Genomic DNA, 18,774 nt, shown 5'->3' with positions numbered 1-18,774 from the left:
CAACACAAACTTCTCCTGCCAGATGTAACTAGCCTAGCATCCAAACATCATGCACAATACCTAGACAGCAGCAGTGCACTGCACCCACTCCTACCATGGCCCTGCTCATTTGTGTATGATATTTGGAGCATCTGGAGGAGTGTGAATAGTATCGGGAAGAGGAGGGAGAAGGAAACAACATGCGTGCCTGGCTAGGAGGAGGTCAGCCAAAGTTGTGCAGGGCAAGCCTGAACATGTCGTTGATGCAAACCCAAGCATTGTTGATGTTCTTTAATAGGAACATCTGGTGGAACCTCATGATGGGGTCTTCATCAGCCTTAAGCTGGCCCACAACCATGCTGATGATGCAGCTATCTGGCATGGGCTGATGGTCCTATGCCATGATGCTGTGCTGAATTTTCTGGAATGGAAGGCTCTGCAAGAGTGGGTGGTGGGAAACAACTTCTCAACAATGGCAGCTTTCCCCTGGAACTGCTGTCCTTCCCATGTAAGGCATGACGTGTCAACGTAAATTGTACCTAGTTGGGTTCTGTCATTATCAAATAACTGGTAGTAATGTTGAATGAAGCTGGATCTAATCTGTTCCCATATTGGCTTGTCTCCAATTCTGGAGCATCACCCAGCCTCACTGAGACCCGAGGGGCTGACATGATGGTGGCAGCAGCGGCGGCAGCCAATAACTAACTCCTTTAGTTTTTTCTTGTCTGGGAGGCTCTTTATTTTTCCTTCAATTTTAAATGATAGCCTTGCTGGGTAAAGTAGCCTTGGTTGTAGGTCTTTGCTTTTTATCACTTTGAATATTTCATGCCAATCCCTCTGGCCTGAAATTTTTCTGTTGAGAAATCAGCTGACAGTCTTATGTGAGCTCCCTTGTAGGTAACTAACTGCCTTTCTCTTGTGGCTTTTAAGATTAATTCTCTGTCTTTAACCTTTGTCATTTTACTTATGATGTGTATTGGTGTGGGCCTCTTTGGGTCCATCTTGTTAGGTATACTCTACACTTTCTGGATTAGTGTTTCTTTTTCGTTCACTGGGTTAGAAAAATTTTCAGTCATTATTTCTTCAAATGATTCTCAATGCCTTGCTCTCTCTTCTTCTGGTATCCCTATAATGTGGATGTTGTTATGCTTCATATTTTCCCAAAGGTCCTTTAAACTATCCTCACTTTCTAAAATTTTTCTTTCTATTTGCTACTCTAATTGGGTGAGTTTTTTCTACCTCGTCTCCAAATTGCTGATTCAATCCTCTGCTTCATTTAAGCTACTATTTATTTCTTCCCATGTATTCTTTATTTCTGATATTGTGTTCTTCATTTCTGATTGGTCCTTTTTTATGGTTTCTATGTATGTTTTCATACTGTTGAGCACCCTTATAATCATTACTTTGAACTCTATATCTGATAAATTGCTTGCCTCCATTTCATTTAGCTCTTCTTCTGGAGAATTCTCTTGTTCTTTCATTTGGGACCTGTTTCTTTGTCTCCCCATTTGGGCTGCCTCTTTGTGTTTGTTTCTATGTATTAGGTAGATCCACTATGACTCTCAGTCTTGGTAGGGTGGCCTTATATTATAGGTGTCCTGTGGGATGCAGTGGTGCAGCCACCTTGATCACCTGAGCTGGGTGCTTTAAGAATGTCTCTTGTGGGTGTTATGTGAGCCCTCCTGTTGCGATTGAGTCTTAATTGCTACTGACCTGTTTGTGCATGGGATCAACTCTTAAACTGGCTGACAGTGAGGCTCAACCTCCAACACAGCATGTAAGCTGTTCTGCAGGAACTGATCACATGAAGCAGAATTCACTTCAGCAGCTTACAGTGCCTGTTATGTTCTCCCTGTGATACACTGCTTCTGAAGCTGATTGGATCTTGTTCTGTCGTCTAAATCTGGCCACTGGGTGTATTTGTTCTGGGGCCTCTTCAGAGGGACTCTGGTGCTGGCCAATATCAGACGCTGCCTATAACTGGCCCTGGGCAACCTGCCTGGAGTTATCAGTGACAAATAGCTTGTGGCTCCCTCTGCTGGGCCTAGGTACATGCAGAGAGGACCAAGCTACACACCAAGGTTGGCTTTTACCAGCACCAGATCTGAAGGCAGGTTAGCAAAAGTCTCAAAGCACCCAGATATCTGCCTCTGCCTGCAGGTTGCCTGTTAGCCTTAGTCCCTGAAAGAGCCTCTGACTGTACTCCTCAGCAGGACATAAGCTCCACAGGGTGGGGCAAGAGGGATTTCAGTGGGTGGGGCTATTACTTCCCCTCAGGCTCATGCCACTTTCTCTGCCCAAGAAAGATGGCTCTGTAGTATGCAGAGCGACTTAGCACAGGAATCCTGGAAGCTGACTCTTCAGCTCTCTCCCCAGAGCCACAAACCCCAGACTCTCCTCTCATGGCTCCAATCTGCTCTACCCTCCCTCCACTATAGCCCAGGGTGAGTGGCTGCAAACAACATTATGTATAGTGGTCCTTTAAAGAGGGTGGTTATGTCTCTAGCCATCTCTTCTTGGCAGACTGAGACCCTGCTGCTTTTCACAGCCAGATGTTATGTGGGCACCTTTCCCAGCTCTGGTGTTCTAAGCTGGAGAGCTTGGCTTGGGACTTAGACCCCAGACTTCTCAGGGGGAACCCTCTGCAGCTGAGATATCTCTCCAGAACTTCAGCTGCCGCCCTTGGGAGCCCGGCCAGCCCTCTCATGCCTCCACACTTCCTACCAGGTCCTGGAAGATTAGTGTAGCTTCCACCTAATCCACTGTCATCTTGGATCTCCCCTTATTTGCTTTTCTTTTTTAAGGAAAGGATTTTACTACATTATAAATCCCTATGAGTAGGTCTGACCCTATCCTCTAAACTGACCCCTCTCCTCCTGACCAGGAGCTGCCAGAAAAGCACCTTTCTGACTTGCTGTCTGCAGCTCAAGGAGGGGTTACTGGGACGACCAAATCAGCCTTCCCCGGCTACTTCTCAGTGGTTCAAAACAAAAATATTTGCCGAGAGAGTCTCAACAGTAAAAATCAGCTTTAGAAACTCTGGATCTAGTAACGTTAATGTTCTGAACTATAGGATTTCTCAGAACTTTTAAAGAGTTCCTGGGAATTGTGAATCTCCAAGCCTAGGCTAACCACAATGGCTACATTGTTCTAACAACCCATTATTTGTGTCACACATACCTTTTTTTTTTTTTATCCTCACCCGAGGACATTTTTGCATTCATCTTCAGATAGAGCGAGAGGGAGAGAGAGGAAGAGAGAGAGAGAGAAACATCTATGTGAGAGAGATACATTGACTGGCTGCACCCACATGACCCCAACCGGGGCCGGGGACAAACTGCAACCGAGGTAGGTGCCCTTAGTGGGAACTGAACCCAGGACTCTCTGGTCCACGGGCTGACTCTCTAACCACTGAGCCAAAATTGCCAAGGTGATACATACCATTTTTGAGAAAAGGATTTTTTTTTTTTTTTTTTTTTTGAGAACCTTCAGTGGCCCTCACCTGCAGGTCATTCAAAGGCTTGGGAAGTGACCTAACAAAACCTGCTCATATGTTTATGTTTGTAGAAGTAAGACAATATTGTATTTTTATTCCTAAAGAGAGTCCCTAAAATTACATGAACTTTGAACCCCACAAAATGTGCATTCTCCCCTGCACCCATTCCCACATCTGGCGGCCCCACCCCTACATCATGCCAAACATAAAATGCACTCTCCTCTCCCATTTAACATAACTTATAAATAACTCTAGGAGTTGAGACAAAGATGGCATGATGTCATTTGCTTTGTAGACTATTAATTAAACATTTTTTCATATTGGTTTGACTTAGTTGCAAGGAAAGTTAATTTTGGAGGCAACTTTTTTTTTTGTTTTTTTAAATTGCCATGTTGCAATCATTTTCTTAGCCCCAGGGAAACTTGGAGGCCCTGAGTACCAGGTCTTTAGTGTATGATGGAGAAAATGGTGCTCAACTCACCAGCCACCACAGTTTGAGAAATGCTCTGCTGGATATTTTCATAGCCATTTTCAGTTCCAAGGAACTGTCTAGCGAATGTCTAATTTAGACTAAAGAGTGATTGAAGTAGTGGGGAGAGAATGAGTCTGGACTATAGAAATTGAACTTTATTATTGTTAACAAACTTCAGGTTTCCTTAAACTAGGTTAATAAGGTGTTATCTTATGAGACCTGAGGGGCTGCTTGAAGTTAGGACAATATTATTGTGCAATTAGCTTATCAACTCTGAATATGTAAATGAAGGCTTTTAAAGTCCTTGAAAACAGCTTTGCTTTTAAGTGATTGATCTATTTCCCCTGATGCTCTTCATTTTCTCCTGCTTCGACACTGCTTCCTTTAATTAATCATTAATGTGCAAAGCACTGTGCCTAAGGGTTGAAATATGAATAAGGGCCAGTCCCTGCCCTCCAGCAGCCTATTGTCTAACCAGTAGTTGGCATATTTTCTTTTTTAGTTTTCTAATTTTATTTTTTCCATCACCTTTTATTGCCTCTATGTCCTCTTCCACCTCCACCCACCCCCTCCAGCACCACAATCTGAGGACATACAGATGGCCAATAGAAATATGAAAGAATGTTCAGCATCACCAATCATCAGAGAAATGTAAATTAAAACCACAATGAGATATCTCTTTACACCTATCAGAATGGCTATCATAAATAAATCAACAAACAAGTGTTGGTGAGGATGTGGAGAAAGGGGAACCCTCATGCACTGTTGGTGGGATGCAGACTGGTACAGCCTCTGTGGAAAGCAGTATGGGGTTACCTCAAAAAATGAAACTGTCTTATGACCCAGTGATTCCTCTTCTGGGAATTTATCCAAAGAAACTTGAAACACTAATTCGAAAAAATATATGTACCCCTATGTTCATTGCAGCTTTATTTGCAATAGGCAAGATCTGAAAACAGCCCAAGCATCCATCAGTAGATGAGTGGATAAAAAAGATGTTGTACATTTACACAATAGAATACTACTCTGCCATAAAAAGGGGAAAAAAAATGTTACTCTTTGTGACAACATAGATGGACCTGGAGAACATTATGTTAAGTGAAATAAGCTAGTCAGAAAAAGATAAGTACCATATTACTTCACTTATATGTAGAATTTAATGAACAAACTGAACTAACAAGCAAGAGACAGACTCATAGATAGAGAGCAGACCGACAGCTGAGGGTGGTGGGGGATGGAGTGTGAAGGGACTGAGCAAGAAAGAGAGAGAGAACTCATGGACATGGCACCCTTTTTCTGTAAAGGACCAAATAGTACATATTTTTGGTTTTGCAGACCATCTCTATTGCAAGAATGGACTCTGCTCTTTTAGCACAAAAGCAGCCAAAGACAAGGCACAAATAAACGTGTGGCCATGTTCCAATAAACCACTTTTTGTAAAAACTACATGAGCTGTAGTGTGCTGACCCCTGGACTAATGAGAGAAACAGACATACAAAGAAATCTGCTAATCCGCCTTGGCCAGGTAGGCTCAGCAGTTAGAGTGTTGGTTTGCGGACCAAAGAGTTGAGTCTTCGATTCCTGGTCAAGGGCATGTACCTTGGTTGCAGTTTCAATCTCCAGCCTAGTCAGGGTTGTGCAAGAGACAATCAATCAATGTGTCTCTTTCACATCAGTGTCTCTCTCTCTCTCCCTCCCTCCCACTCTATCTAAAAAAATCAATGGAAAAAATATCCTCGGGTGAGAATTAAAAAAAAAAGAATTTACTAGCCTGGCTGGTGTGGCTCAGTGGTTGAGCATGGATGGACCTTTGCACCAGGAGGTCCCTGGTTCAATTTCTGGTCAGGGCACATGCCCAGGTTCAATCCCCAGAAGGGGGCGTGCAGGAGGCAGCCAATCAATGTTTCCCTCATCAATGTTTCTACCCTCTCTCCCTTTCCCTTCCTCTCTCTGAAATCAATAAAAACATATTTAAAAAAAAAACAAAACAAAAAAGAACTTACTAAACGAAAGTATAATTCTAATTCTGTGCAATAAAAGAAGTGCCAGCCAAGTGTGGATTGCAGAGGAAGAGGGAAGACGCCCCGATTACCAGAAGGACAGAGGCTTCCTGAGAGCTGTTGTCTCTTAGACTGAGCCTTTATTGTTCCCCAGTTGCTTTGTTCTTACCTGGTTTTGTCCCCAAGGAGGCTAGAGCTGCTGACAGCTGGCATTGTCTTGTACCATCCATGGAGCTTAGCTAAAATGTGTGCATATGTCCTGCCCACAAACTCTGAGTTAGCATCCAGTCAAATGAGGTTAATGTACAAGGGACACTCAGATACCAGGCTCCCTCCCCCAGGCGTCAGATAACCATTTCTTGTATGGGGAACTATGGCATCTTCGGGTGGAATTAGACCACGCAATCTCCCCCTGCACAACCTGGGCTATATGTAACTCCTCTATTGTTCTTCCAGACACTTTCTCTTTGCATTTTCAATATCCAAAGGCCATGTAGTGTATGGTGACTTCTTTGCTCAGCGCTGGACATATAAAAGAACAAAGGAGACTGTGAGCATCACCCCAGCTTTTGCTAACTATCACCTGCTCTCCCAGTGAGCTGGGCAGTCTGTAGAACCCCATCCCCTTAACAGGCTGTGGATCTAGGTTGCTTGAGATGCGGGGCTATAAAGATTAAACAAGAGACAGGCGCTTTCTGAAAGGACTCCTGATAACATATCTTTACCTTCACCAGGAACTAGAAAAACGATGGCACTGTGGCAATAACAGCAGGTACATGAATTACTCGACCAGAAAAATGGATGGAGCTGATAACAGCAAGCCCAAGAGATTGTAAAATCAGAGGTCCCACCAAGATATAGCACACAGGGTTCAGTCCCTGCATCATCTCCATCAGCCCCTCTCCAAATTCACATCTTATCTGCCTGTGAGTGCAACACGCCGGCTGTGCCACTCAGACCAGCACCACCCCTGAGCCCTTTCCCCAGAGATGCTCTGGGGCCTCCCCTGCCCATTCATGCCTGGTATACATCAGGGGGAGTCATGCTCACGAATCCCCCTCTCTAGGAAGCTAGAGGAAGTCAAAGCAGAGAATGCTGGATCCAAAATGTAGCTCTTCTCACATGTCAAATGCAGCTAGCGCCTCGAGAACCTGCTCCCCACTCCTAACCAAGTAGCGCCCCAGCTGCAGTTTCTCATCTGCAGTTTCTCTATCTAAGAGCAGCCTTCCAGCTTCCGAACAGCCTCCCCCTACTGTGGGGAGGTGCCAGTGAGCACCCAGCACAGCTCCTGACTGAAGAGGCGTCCCTCTCTCATCCTGCCCTGCCTAGAGAAAACCCCCCTGCTTCCTCTGCCCCTGCCCAGGGCTAACCAGGAAGCCTTCCTGTCCTTCTAGCCCTCCCAGCCCCCTTCTCAGAACCCCTACCCTGTTTTAGGCAGGCTCACACAACAACAAATTTAATAACACCCTGTCCAGTCCCACTGCCTCATTACCCCACATGTGTACATTATCTCCCCGGAGAGTGAGCTCATTGGCTGGAAACCATGCCTTCACTTTTAACCCCCTAAGTTTGCACAGGGCTAGACAAACAGCAGGTACCCAATAGATACTAGCTGATATAAATTCTAATGGTATGAAAAGGGTTCAAGCCCAACTTCCTCCTCTTTTAAAGAAGACATGACCATAATAATAACCAGTAGCTGTAAGGCTATTCAATTTGGCAAAGACATACCATATTTCACTGTCTTAATTAATCAGCTACCCAGGGGGAATGGGTGGGATTACTCCCCCAGTGGAAACTGAGGGCCAGTGTGACTCAGTGACTTGCCTAAGAGCATAGCTAGCAAGCAGCAGACTCATGAGTCAAGGCCAGGTCTTATGAGCCCAAGCCCATTATTGTTTTTCCATCACGTGGGGCCGTGAGCCCTAAACGCCAAGAGGGGGCTCCAGGGGTAGCTGGCAGTTTTGCAAGAGAGAAAACTGCAATTGTCGAGAAATGTGTCACCTGTTTATTCTCAGATGCAGGGACCACAGAGAAGGCAAGTTTCTACCAGACCTCGAAGAAGTGATGGGATTTGAATAGAAAGAAAGAGAGGAGGGAGAATGGCAGGCGCAAAGGCAGAAAGGGGAGGGCGGAAGGCATCTGAGACAGGTGTTGACTAACCATGCAGCCAGGGCTGGGCGCGTGGAGGAACTGTGAGTAGGAGGCAGAGTCCGTGGGGAGTGATATAGGCCGAACTGGAGGGGACTCTGGAATCCCAAGCTGAAGATGGTGACAACAGTGTGAGCAGAGAGGGGATGGAGGGCAGCAGGAGGCACTTGGAGCCACCATCCTCCTGCAGGACTTCGTGAGGGGCCAGGCGGGAGGGAGCAAGCCAGAATAAGCCAAGGTCATTCCGAGCCCCCGAACCGGAGAGACTGCTCAAAGGTAGGTACCACTAACCAACATGGGGGTGGCAAAAATTGTCACTGATTTTGACTGGGAAGGAAACGGGGAGTATCACACAATGTCAGATTTAATAATACCCTGTTCCCGCACACGCTCTCATTAGTGCACACAGGTTCATCATCCCCCCAGACTGTGCTGGCTGGCTTTGGGAACGATGCCTTCTCTTTGAGCCTTCACAGCTCCTTATGCAGGGCTGAGCCGATCACAGGGACCCAAGAAATACCAGTGGATATAAATTTCAAGACTACCAAACTAACCTGAACCCCAGGGTCGGTGACGGGGCATTACAGACAGATATCAACTCAATATCCTTAAAAGCACTTTGCGGTAGCTTCCCCAAAATGAAACACTGCCCCTCGAGGTAGAGAGTGCCCCATCACTCAAGGTATTCAAGCAGAAACTAGACAATCTCAGAAGTGTCATGAAAGCAATCCCTGCTTGGGGAGGGAGACCCAAAAGAACAGCTCCTCCAGCCCCTCCATCTCTCAGATGCTATGGTTCAAAAATGCCGTGAATTCGATCTCCCGTTTCCCTGGCATGTCCCATTCAGAAAGAGCCAGACTGACTTTAAAAAAGAACTCTCCCTGCCTCTTTCTATTTCTTTCAAACCCTTTAAATGTCAAGTTCCAGACCACTGCTCTGCCTTGCCGGGTGGTTGGATACCAAACCCATGAGTGCTGGGTTTAGAATCGCACGCCCGCGTGGCCAGAGGAGGGGTCTGACTTCATGCATTCCTAATGCATATCTATTTTTACAGCCACGAGACACGTCGCCTTCTCTCGTCGCTCACATCAATATCACACGGGGACACTGACACAGGGCCATCTGTCCCCGCAGATGCGTTCTTTTGAGAGGGGAGACAGAGAGAACCAGAGGGAGAGAGATGGGCATTTTTGTTCTAAATCTAAAAATTGACTTGGGACATGATAGCTCCCAGACTTGGGCTGGCCAGACACCCCTTTGCCAATCCCTGCTGGGAATAGAATGTCTCACTTTTTCATCGCCTTCTGAAGTTTAGCATAGTCTGTCAGTCAACCCACACTCTCACTCGCTCATTCATTCACATATTCACTCTTCAACCACGCATTCCCTTGCCAAGGCATGCCAGTCGGGACCACAATCCTGTCACCATGCTTGACTCTTCTAGAAATCTACAACGCGGAAGGGCGTGGATGTGGGGAGGGAACATGGTCAGAAGGGTGAACAGGTGAAGCAAGTCCTCTTTGAGCATTTTCAGTACCTCCAGGGCTGGGCCCAACCTGCAAGTCTGACCAGGCGGAGTGTTCCCCGAAACAGGGCTCGTTGCACTGAGACAGAAGTGGGCCCCGGCTCTGGAGCATGTCTTCTGTGCTGAAACAAAATCGAAGAGGTCGCAAGGGAAATGGGAGCTATGAGTCTGGGCAGCTGTGGACCCCAAACCTGGCCTGAGCCGGCTCTTCCGAAAGAGCCCCACACTCTGGGGAAGGAGACCTCGGACTGAGTCTGAAGGAGAGCCCACTGGGCGCTCGCCCATCTGGGGCTTGTTCTGGACTTTGGTTCCCAAAGTCTTTGGGGGCCCATTGTGCCTTCCCGTCTCCCTGCTCGAATAATGCACCCACTTTTCCTATGGTATGCTGCTCTCCACCCCTGGCGGTCCTGATAGACCTGTCAATCATTCAATTCCACCTTCCCTAGGTAATAGGCCGTGGGCCCAGCTGATCAGAATACCCCTCTAAAGGACTGCAGTGATTAATTCAGGGAGTCACAGATGATCCTGGTGAAACCAATTAGAGGCTTCCCTGGGACTTTTCTTCCAGAGCTAACAAGGAGTATAACCTCCTTGCTATTGCTAAATTGAGAGAATATAAGTCTGAAACCACAAGTCTCCATCTTGACACTCCGTGGAACTACCTATGTGAAGAATAAAGCCAGAGACCACGCAAGCCAAGAAGAGAAAGACAGCGTCTCGATAATTTCCAATGATCTCTGGTTCCACCAGGCAGTAGCCAAGCCCTCGACTGGCCATTAATGAGACCTAATAAAGTACTTTTCCCCTTCCTCAAACCAGTTGGGTTTGAACTTGCAACCAACAGTTTCTTCACTGATCTGCATTTAGAACTAACTCCCTTAGATAGGTGGGGCATTAATTAACGGGATCGTGGGATTGCTTGTGCTCACCCTCCGAGAATTTCCAAACTCTGAACTGGAATGTGTGCTGGTGCAGAGGCAGCCACCAGGTCCCTGGTCCAGCCCAGGCGGTGGATTTTAGACCTGACCAGAGGTGCCACCCTCCAGTGCCGGCCACTGCAGCCAGCAGGGCACCTTCTTGAGCCCCCACCCCAGGCTTCAGGTGTCCCTGACTTGACAAGAGTCCATTGGTGCTGCAGCCACTAGAAACATGAAGCATCTTCTGGTCTCAAGTGGCTCCACTTTGTTCCAGGTCTGGGAACAGACTGGACTTGGCCCTGGTAAAGTTGGGAAAAGGGGGCCTGAGAGAGAAGAGGATCCTGAGGAATCTGAGTATGTGGGCCGCTCTTTGGGCCATTAGTGGAAGTTTTCTTCCTCCCTCCCTCCCTCCCTCCCTCCCTCCCTTCCTTCCCTTCTTTTTTTCTTCCTTTCTTCTTTCTTTCTTCTTTCTTCTTTTTTCTCTCTTTCTTTCTTCTTTCTTTCTCTTCTTTCCTCCTTTCCTCTTTCTTCTTTCCTCCCTCCTTCCCTCCTTTCTTTCTTTCTTCTTTATTTTTTTTCTTTTTTCCTTCTTCCTCCTTCCTTCCTTCCTTCCTTCCTCCTCCTTCCTTCCTTTCTTCTTTCTTTCTTCTTCCTCTTTCTCTTTCTTCTCTTCTTTCTTCTTTCTTTCTTTCTTTTTCCTTCCTTCATTCCTTCCTTCCTTCTTTTCTTTCTTCTCCTTCCTTTCTTCTTTCTTTCTTCTTTCTCTTTCTTTCTTCTTTCTTTTCTTCTTTCTTCTTCTTTCTTTCTTTCTTTTTTTCTTTCTTTCTTTCTTTCTTTTTTCCTTCCTTCCTTCCTTCCTTCCTTCCTTCCTTCCTTCCTTCCTTCCTTCCTTCCTTCCTGCCTTCATTTCTCTCTTTTTCTTTAAAATCCTCCCCTGAGGATATTCTTCCATTCATTTGCAGACAGAGACAGACAGACAGACAGACAGACATCAATTGGCTACCTCCCGCAAGACACTGACCAGGGTCAGGGACCGAACCTCAGCTGAGGCACATGCCCTCACCAGAAGCGAGTCCATGACTCTCTGGTCTGCAGGCTGACGCTCTAACGGCTGAGCCAAACCGGCCAGGGCGAAGGGGCATTATTTATACTCAAACTATGAAGCTGGTCACCCTAGCCACGTCAGCTGCAAGGTAGAGGCCCAACCTCTTCACATGGCAATTTCGGGGTGCAATTGAAAGTCTCAGCACCTGGCAAATTTGGGGGTGTGATTGAAAGCCACAGGACACACCTAAATAAAAACAAGAAATGATGGTCTCACCTTGGGGGAGCCCACGGCCCCCATTCAGGAGACCCTCTCCTGAACAGAAAGCTATACTGCAGTGTGCACTAAAGTATATTTTTTATTTTAAAATTTTGTGGTAAAATACTCATAATTTATAAATTTACCATTATAACCATTTTTAAGTATATAATTCATTTGCATTAAGTACCTTCATAGTGCTGTGTAACCATCATCACTATTTCTATACGGCAACTCTGTATACATTAAACAATCACTACCCATTCCCCCTCCCCAGGCCCTGGTAACTACTATTCTGCTTTCTGTCTGTATGTATTTGACGACTGTAGGCACTTCACATACATGGAACATTTGTCTTTTAATGCTTATTTATTTTACTTAGCATAATGTTTTCACAGTTCATCCATGTTCTAGTACGTATCAGAATGTCCCTCCTTTTAAAGGATGAACAGTATTCCGTCGTGTGTACAGTAGTCCCCCCTTACACACGGTTTTGCTTCCAACAGTTTTAATTACCCACTGCCAACCTCAGTCTGAAAGTATTAAATGGAAATTTTCGGAAAAAACAATTATAAGCTTTAAGTTATGCACCGTTCCGAGTGGCATGATAAACTCTGGCGCCATCCAGCTTCATCTCTCCTGGGACGTCAATCCTCCTTTGTCCGGGGTCTCTACGCTCTAAATCAGGGGTGGGGACTGTTGGGCCGACGTGCCATATAAGGCCTTCGAAATCATTTGGTCTGGCCCTGCCAAGGCAACTGCAGATGGGACTTGAAATTCAATAAATCTAGGAGCTTTTTCATGGCAACATAAATTTATATTAAGTGAATCATAATAATAACATAAATTTTGATGGACAAGCAAGGAACGTCCATTATGGGGTAGACAGGACATATACGAGTACATGATGGGACAGCCACAGCTGCTTCTCATCAGCTTCCCACAGCCTGTCTACCTGTATTGTGGTGACTCAGAGGACAGCCAGTGCCAGGCAGGCAGGGGGTGTACATGTTTTGAAAGGGTTAACATGCTGTGGTGAAACTGTGGCAATCTGATGACGATGCGACGAGATGCAATGAGATGTTTCCTCAGGACTTGATGACCTTGCCTCTGATGACTGACGACAGTGTGGTCAACTTTTTTGTCGACACGGACAATAACTCCAATCCAATCTTTATTAACATGTCCGTGATCAATGATCCTCACAAAAACTGAATCTCAGATGAAGATTAAGGAAATTACAGTACACAGAAAAGACCTCAAGAGTCAATGATACAAACATTGGATATGTCCCAAATCCAAGATGCAGGATTAGTACAGCGATCAAAGCAAAATAATCGTGTTGTTGGCGACACACACACTGGATAGTTATTAAAACTTGAGTGGTGCGACATCCTACAAATGGCGACTACTAAAAAAGGAAAGTTGATGTAGAGTGTCGATCTTTCCAAAAGAAACAGACGAATTATTACTTATTCGTTAAAGTCGAAGGCAAGCCGGTGTGCCTAGTTTGTGGTGATGCGTTAGCAGTGATGAAAAAACCAATCTGGAGCGTCATTACAGCTCAAAGCCAAAGGCATCTGGATAAAATCAATGCTCTTCAGCAGAGTTTGGAATCACAACAAGCCTCGTTGTGACAGAGACAACGTTATTCAGACAAGTTACGTAATGAGCAAGCTCATCACAAAGAAGCTGCGGCCTAGTGTAGAGGGAGAGTTTGGGACAGAGTGCGTGGTGACTGCTGCGGAGCTGTTAGCACCAGACAAAGTACAATTGTTTCAGAGTGTTACCTTGTCGCAGAGAATTGTCTCAGATCGGATTACTGATTTAGTACAAGATATTGAAAAAACACTGAAAGATTCTGCAGGAGATTTCCAATTTTTCTCTCTGGCTTGTGACGAGACAACAGATATAACAAATACTGCCCAACTGGCCATTTTTGTTCGTGGGATAACTGCAGAGTTTGACACGTGAGAGGAATTGCTACCACTGGAAGCCATACCTGGCACTACAAAGGAGAGGACTTGTTTGAGAGACTTGTTTTATTAATGAAAAAACTTGAGCTAACATATGAAAAGTTAAGTGACCTGCCCTGGCCGGTTTGGCTCAGCGGTTAGAACTTCGGCCGGTGCACCAAAGAGTCTCGGGTTTGATTCCAGTCAAGGGCACGTACCTCGGTTGCGGTTCATCCCTGGCCCTGGTTGGAGTCATGCAGGAGGCAACCAGTCATTATGTCCCTCTCACGTCAATGTTTCTCTCTCACGTCAATGTTTCTCTCTCTTTCTCTCCCCCACCTCCCACTCTATCTGAGGATAAATGGAAAAAAATCCTCAGGTGAGGATTAAAAAAAAAAAAAAAAAGTTAAGTGGCCTTACTACAGATGGAGCTCCAGCCATGGTTGGCTTGCAAAAGGGTTAATTGCATTTGTCAAGAAAGAACTAAATCGTCTGGTCTTGATCCAAGTGGCTTAATTCTATGCCACTATATCATACACCAAGAAAGCCTCTGTGCACAGTCGTTGCGGCTCAACAATGTGATGTCAACAGTAGTGTCATGCATAAATTTTGTCAAAAGCAGAGGGTTTTACAGCCACCAGTTTGAGGAGTTACTGAATGAGCTTGACTCTGAGTTCGGTGATCTTGTTTATCACTATGAAATACGGTGGCTGAGTCACAGGAATGTGCTCATGAGGTTTTACGAACTGTGGGATGAAGTCAAGCAGTTCATGGAGATGAAGGGAAAACCTGTCAGGGAACTCAATGACAGCAAGTGGCTGTGTGATTCAGCGCTCATGGTGGACATTACCAAGTACCTCTCAGAGCTGAACATCAAGCTGCAGGGCCTCAACCAGCTTCTCAGCTCCTTGCTTTCAAACTAACGCTAAATTAAGGCTGTGGAAAGTGCAACTCGAAAGGAATAACATGGTGCATTTCCCCACTCTGGAAGGACAAAAGCCTTCTATGACACTTAAATATGCTGGTGAATGTGTGAAACTAATTGAGGCATTTAATGAAAGATTCAAGGACATGAAAAGTAAATAAATGGAATTGAACGTCTTGGCTACACTGTTTCACTGTGGAACCAGCTGATGTGCCTGATGACCTACCACACGAAATCAAAATCGTTCAGCTGCAAAGCGATGATGGACTGAAAGCTAGGTTCAACCACCTCCCACTGCTTGAGTCCTGTAAATGTTCCTTAAGCAGTGATGAATTTCCCCCTCTGAGGAGACATGCATTGAAATATGCATCTGTGTTCGGAACAACTTACTGCTGCAAGCAGTTTTTTCAAAATTTACCATAGCAAAGAGTCAACTGCACTCCAAACTGACCAACGCAAACCTAGAAAAGCAGTTGTGAGTAGTGACATCATCAACACCAGCTAACATCACACGCCTCACCAAAGAGAAGCAATTCCAGCCATCACATTAGGGATGAGTTAATTAAATGTTTGACCAAATATATGTTGTTTATTGATTTTTTTAAATTAATTTTTTAGAGAGAGAGAGAGAGAAATATTGATGTGAGAGAGAAACATCAATCAGCTACCTCCTGCACGACCCTTTCTGGGGATCGAGCCCACACCAAGGCATGTGCCCTGACCAGGAATCGAACTGGGACCTCTCAGTCCATGGGACAATGCTCAGTCCACTGAGCCACACCAGCCAGGCAAATATTTGACCAAATACAGCAAGCTAATTTTTAAATCGATAATTTTGTATGGACCTCAAATGATGTTATAAATATCCAAATGGCCCTTCGCAGAAAAAAAGGTTTCCCACCCCAGCCCTAGATGCTCCCGCCCTTTAGTCACTTATCCATCTCAGTTATCAGATCAACTGTCACAGTGTCACAGTGCTTGTGTACAAGGAACCCTTATTTTACTTAGTAATGGCCCCAAAGCACAAGGGTAGTGATGCTGGCAATTCAGACATGTCAAAGAGAAGCCATAAAGTATTTCCTTTTAGTAAAAAGGTGATTACAGTACAATAAAAGACATTTTGAGAGAGAGAAAGAGACCACATCCTCCCAACTTCTATTATAGTATATTGTTATAATTGTTCTATTTTTAGTTATTTTCATTAATCTCTTACTGTGCCTAATCTACAAATAAACTTTGTCATAAATACATATATACGTATATGAAAAAACATAGTATATATAAAGTTCAGTGTTCTCCTCGGTTTCAGGCAGCCACCGGGGGACTTAGAATGTATCTCTGATGGATAAGGGGTGAAGACACTATGTACCACATTGTCTTTATCTATTCATCTTTTGATGGGTTTGGGTTGTTTCTGCCTTTTGGCTACTGTGACAAATGCTGGGGTGGGGAAACTTTCTTCTGCCAAGGGCCGTTTGGCTATTTATAGCATCATTCACGGGCCATAGAAAATGATCAGCTGTGGACATTGGTGTACAAGTACCTGTTTGAGTTCCTGCTTTCAGTGTTTTGGAACATGCACCCAGAAGTGGCATATCTAGGGCACATGGTAGCTCTGTGTTTGACGTCTGAGGACAGAGGCACATGAGGGCAGGATGGATGGATGGATGGATGGATGGATGGCACCGGGGAAGGGATGGAGAGCAGAGGGTGTAGGTTCAGAAGACCTCAGTTGGAGTCCCAGCTGGCCCCTCACTGTGGCTTTAGGCCTACAATTACGTCTCTGTGTCTGTCCATTTATAAAGTGGAGATAACACCTCCACCTCCTGGGAATGTGAAGAGAATAAGGCGGAGGAAAGTCATCACAGCTGGCCCTAGAGTCCCTCTCAAGGAAAAATCAGCCTTGGTTTGAGGTGCTTCTGACAGAGCAGAAGTGTCACAGAGGGTGTGTGGCACCTGTCCCGGGGAAAGGAGGGCTGAAACCTGGCTGCTCTGCACGCACCAGTGGGACTCAGCACGGGCCGCCCTGACCTGTTCCCACAGCGCCGTGAGAGTGGGGTTCTCCATTCCAATCCCACCTTTCTCTCTCCCGGCGTCTGCGGCTCCCTGGAGTGCAGGATGAAATCTAAAGTGTACTGCATGGCTTACAAGGCCGCAGGCCAACCCTGCCTGCTGCCATCGCCCCATCTGGCCCCTGCCCCCTGAAGGCTGTCCTCCAGCCCTCTTGAACTTCTTTCCGTACCTCCACGTCAAATTTTCTCTCGCTCGCTCGCTCTCTCTCTCTCTCTCTCTCTCTGTCTCTCCACCCTTCGGGGGGGAACCTGAACCTCCGTCAAGGTAAACACCTTGCCCAAAGTCGCACTGCTGACACGAAGCACAGCCCAGGCACAACCCACACCCAGGAAACCCACGGCCCATGGTCTTCTGACTCCTGGGTTAGAGATGGCATCAGGTTAGAGTGCAGAGTGTTAGGTGTCCTCTGCCCTCACTAGCTGGGTGACCTCGGCCCTGCCACGTACTAGCTTCATTTTCAACCCAAGGATAGCTGGGGGATATTGCCAAGGGAGTATAGTATTGCTGCTGGGTGGGAGTTGGCTGTTCTGGCGCCTCCGCCCTCCATGGGAACTCTGTTGTGCCTTGTGAATAAAACCTGTAAACTGAAGCACCATTTGAAATGGAAACTTCCCTGACCAGAGCAGCTCAATTTCCAATAGCCCGCGACATCAAAGTGGCCCCAGTATCTGGGGACTGCTAAAGCACTCTGGATGAAACAGACATCCAACTCCAGCAGTTCATTTCCTTAACAAAGATTGAAGTGAGTGGAGTTTCTGACACTGAAGAAATCTACTTTACAGACAGAGATTGAAAAAACAAGAGACGATGAATTTCCATCACTTCGGTGTGCAAACTGCAGCTCTTCAACGGCCTGACCAGATGCAACTGTGCTCTGTCAGGCAGTTTGGGGTAGCAGGGCCCCCGACAGAGGAGGGGTCAGCTCCCCAGGGGCCCTGGGCTCTTGCACACCCCAGCCAGAGTCTAGGCTGTGTTGACTCACAATAGACAGTCCCCTGGGAAAATCCTTTGGGATTTCTCTGGAAATGCTGGCCCTGGCACAGACAAAATTCTCCCAATAGCACACATGGAGTCTGAATGCTAGAACACCATCCCGGGACCTTTTGCTGAGGGGAATCCACTCACCTACTCCCCGCCACCCAGATGAGAAGGGGCCAGACAAATGACAGTTCTCCTGTTGGCTGCCTTGCAGGGCAGGGCCCCATCCACCTAGCCATGCCATCAGAGACTACATGATCGTCCATCCTTCTGCCCCCTCGCTCAGCCCCACACCTCATGTTGTGCCCTGTAGACACCAGTTCAAAGTGTCAGCATTCCCTGCTTAATAAATAGAGCCTTCCTGTCTGCAAAGGGGGAATATGAGTGATATGTGCCTTTGTATCAGCTAAGACACTTTGAGTTGCCAGTAACAAACAAACAGTTCAAACTGGTTCAGGCAAAAGCTAGCCGACATGTCACCAAGCCCTGGTCTCTGTCTAAAGACTCAGCTCTGGGCTCCCCGGGGGAGGCACCGCCTCCCCATGGCTCTCAGAGAGACTCTCCTCTCGCTGTCACAGCCGGAGGCAGAAACTCTCGGTCTTACATCTTCTCAGTTGCACATTCTCGAAGGAAAGGTAAGATCTTGTTCCCAAGCGTCATGGGTTCTCCACGGGTCGGTGACCACCCTGGAACAAACACCATGACCAGGGAAATGCTCCGATTTGCCAGGCCTGAGTCCCATGTCACACCTCTGCCCTAGGGTAGTGTCGCCCACAGAAGCACAAGGAATGAGAGTTGGGAGGATGGGCCCCCTCAGAGGAATCAGAGCAAAGTGACCAGATAAAGGACAAATTAAACCTGGCTGGCGTCATGGTGGGTGACAACCATGACCTCATGAAGGTCAAGAGGAGGGAGTGCCTGGCACATAGAACGTTCTCAGTAAATGTCGCCTTCACTGACACCTGCCTCAGCATCAGCATTATTAACTTTCAGGGAAGTA

At 46.4% G+C, this 18,774-nt stretch overlaps 1 pseudogene; it reads right to left on the bottom strand.

Annotated features, from left to right (window-relative positions):
• Window positions 1–202: 202 nt before the first annotated feature.
• LOC118642520 lies at window positions 203–18,434 on the bottom strand (annotated as a pseudogene).
• Window positions 18,435–18,774: the final 340 nt, after the last annotated feature.

Source organism: Molossus molossus, unplaced genomic scaffold (assembly GCF_014108415.1).
Source record: "Molossus molossus isolate mMolMol1 unplaced genomic scaffold, mMolMol1.p scaffold_m16_p_1, whole genome shotgun sequence".
NCBI lineage: Eukaryota > Metazoa > Chordata > Mammalia > Chiroptera > Molossidae > Molossus > Molossus molossus.
Note: the sequence above shows the minus strand (reverse complement) of the source record. Positions and strands in the feature narration are given on the sequence as shown.